General features: G+C 42.4%; 1 long non-coding RNA gene across 1 annotated transcript; it reads right to left on the bottom strand.

Moving 5' to 3' along the window:
* Window positions 1-289: 289 nt before the first annotated feature.
* On the bottom strand, window positions 290-2,066 carry LOC131732996 (uncharacterized). Its single transcript, XR_009325989.1, has 2 exons — window positions 1,806-2,066; window positions 290-1,679 (listed from the first exon to the last, which is right to left on the bottom strand). It is a non-coding gene; the product is annotated as an uncharacterized LOC131732996 (long non-coding RNA).
* Between the last annotated feature and the right edge of the window lie 1,176 nt (window positions 2,067-3,242).

The following is a 3,242-nucleotide window of genomic DNA, read 5'->3' on the forward strand; positions in this document are numbered from 1 at the left end:
CTTACTTTGCATAAGATACAGACATGCTCTCTTGCTCATCATTATTATCTCTTGGTTGACTGGCATTACTGTAAGTCAAGGTCAGGTCCAATGATGTCATCTCAACTTTGGCAACTTCTCCTTATCTGACCTGATTTTACTTTCTTTACATCATCCAGTATCTACACAGCTATGGGACCCTTTTCACATCACACAAGTTTTTACCAAGAAGAGAAGAGAGTAAAAAATAAGGACCATTTCAAACAGCTGATTTATGTTATATCACAACTTCATCTTTTTGTATAATGAGTTAGTCTATAAGTCTGTTTATTAAGATGTGGTTTTCAGAGACAATTCCTTCCATTGGTGTAAGGCAACATTTCCTTCACATTTCAAATGAAATTTGCAATAGCTTTATCATTACACACAGATCAATACCATGCAGTGAAACAGCTAAAGCACACACTTGGTTGTCAGTCAGATGCTAAATGCAAAGACAGTGTGTATACAATGAGTAGAGCAGGAGGGACATTCTTTCTTTCACTGTTATGAGATTTGTAGCAGAAAAAAGAAACAAACAGGAATGCAAAAGGAGCTCCATGGTTCATTGGGTTTCACTTCACAAGGTCCTTGGCAATCACATGTCATCCTGAACCTTCACTTTCTGACATATTTAAAGAACATTGCCCTAGTGTATTAACTATAAAGAAGCATAGATCTATAATACGCTGAACTCCAGAATGTTTTGATGCATTCCATGTAGAACCTGTGAAACTGCCTTGCCAGGACTCCTTTGTAGCAGACACAATGGGTATATATAGCACATATTCTATAACAAACCTGTCTATATTAATATATGGGTCAGAAAAAATGATCACACATTAATGTATGTCACTGCAGTCGTGAGCCATAGTTAAGAGACTTATAAAGAGAAAACAAGTGTGTGTGTGTGTGTCATAAGTGACGAATTTTAAATCGGTTTTTGTGAACTGTTTATTTTTTTACTGGAATCTGCTTATCTCAACTCCCAGTTGGTTTTATGTGGTTATGACTGACTGTGGGTAGAGCATTTTCTCCCCAGCAACTAGAAGTCCCACCTGGTTAGCGCCACAGCCAATGGCGGTCCAGGCAGGACTATATAAGGGGCTGGATTTGAGAGCAGAGGAAGAACATGGAAGACAGGAGGAACCAGGAGGAACCAGGAGGAACCAGGAGGAACCAGTTGGAGTGTGTGCAGGCCAAGCGCACAGCCTTGGGGAAATCTACTGAGGAAGATTTACTGTTTGGAATACTTCAGGAAAACGATTATTTGGCAACAAGAACTTTGTTGTGAGGACGGACTAGCACTGGGACCATATTCAGGAACGGGTTTGGAGTTTTTTTTTTCTTGTTTCTTTTTGTTGTGTCGGGACAATATAGGGTGGTTGGCTGTATTTTTTTTTACTTGTTTTGTTGTGTTTTCTTCTTTCTGGCTATTGTATACTATCATTGGTGGGTAACAATCATTTTATTATTTAAGGATTTCACTAACATGTTTTTTTTGGATTTACAACAAATACAATTTATTTTTGGACACTCGTTTCTTTTTTTGTTTTCCTTGGTGGAGCAAGGGACGGGTGCAATTGCTCGGGGTCCCAGTGTGTAGTCCAGGACGTTTGGGGCCTCCCCACAGATAGGGGGCTAGTTGTTTTCCTCGATTTCTGGAAGAGTGGAAAGGACAATTAATCGTCACGTTCCAAGCTAATCATTCTATATTGCCTACCTGTGCTGGTTGGCCCCCTGCACCCCCGGCAGAGTGTGCTTGAGGCTTCCAGTGGTTCACCTACCTTGCCTTTTAGGTCTGGAGTCCAGCTTCCAGGTCGGGTCCGGTGGCGGCAGACGGAATCGGGACGAGGTCCAGGGAGCGTGGCGAGAGAAAGGAGAGAAATGCAGGGTTAGAGATCAGTCGAAGAGAAGTGACAGGAACCTCTGGGTGGAAGGTGTAGTTTACTTACCTGTGCGTCAGTTCCTGACGGCCCTTTTCTTTGCCTCGCTCTCCTGTCTCAGGTCCTTCGGAGGCGGCAGCCGATTGGCAGCGAAGAGATCCAGCAGGGGGGGGGGGGGGGGTGGTTCCCGCATCGGTGGGAGGAAACAGCAGCGGACCGAGTGAGTCGGGGGGGAAGCCCCGGGCGTGTGGGGTCTACCCCCCCTGGACTATTTCTTTTATCCTTGTTTTGTTGAACAGTAATTGTCCATGTGCATGAACTTTTTTCTTTTTTGTGAGACCGTGACCAACAGGAGGGGACTGCCTAGTGTGCAGTGTTTCTTTTTTTGGCACTCCCTTATTGAAGTTTTAGCTTATTTTTAGTATTACTGTGTGGTTTGGTTTTAATAATTTTTACCCTGTTGAGAACAATAAAATTTGTTTTACCAGACGTCGCTCCATTGTGTGTGTGTGGGAACCAGGGGAACAAAGATCCTACACGGGAGAACAAAATAATTATTTGGTTATTAAGGTCCTTGCCTTATCAAAACAAGGTGGCGTAGTCGTCAGCTACATAGGTACACTAGCTGGGTTATCTCAGGTCACCTTAACCATGACATGTGTGTAATGGCAAATCAGAGTCATGACCTTATAACCTGTTCTGTAGTACACAGGGTAGACTTATAACGAGAGAGCACTGTATCTAGTAGGTTTTGGACAGTAATTACCAGTCCAAAACCAAAGTGAGCCAGGATGACCTACACCTGGCTCTAATAGTTAATGAATGCCTCCTGCCTTTGATTAGCAGGCAGGTATTTTAACAGCAAAAAAATGTTTGTTCAGGGCAGTCTGTGTGGAGGCAAGAGGCTGTCGGTAACAGAACAAGGTGCTGTGTAAACTTTTTGTGTATGAAATAACGTATACAAAATGTTTTGTGATTGGAAAATGTCTTACCTGTCTGATGTAGTGAGGAATGAGAGAGAAAAAGTTAGTTTCTGTAAACAATAAAAACTTAATTTTCTAGGTCTGCTGAAAAGGGGCAATCGAACCTTGGAAACAAGTAAAATCTTTCACATATGGTGACAGCGGTACAAAGCCCTACAGACCCAGCAGAAATAAAAATAATGGAGTGGGGAGACCTGATAAAGGCATTGGAGCAGTCAACCACTGCACAGAGAGAAACAACCTGCTTGTGGACAGAAAGCAACTAACAATGGAGGCAAGAGATGGGAGAGAAAAAGTGTAGTTACAACTCTGTGTTTATTTTAGTTTTTCTGTAAATAATAAAAACGTCACGAAA

The sequence above is a fragment of the Acipenser ruthenus genome, chromosome 3 (assembly GCF_902713425.1).
Source record: "Acipenser ruthenus chromosome 3, fAciRut3.2 maternal haplotype, whole genome shotgun sequence".
Lineage (NCBI taxonomy): Eukaryota > Metazoa > Chordata > Actinopteri > Acipenseriformes > Acipenseridae > Acipenser > Acipenser ruthenus.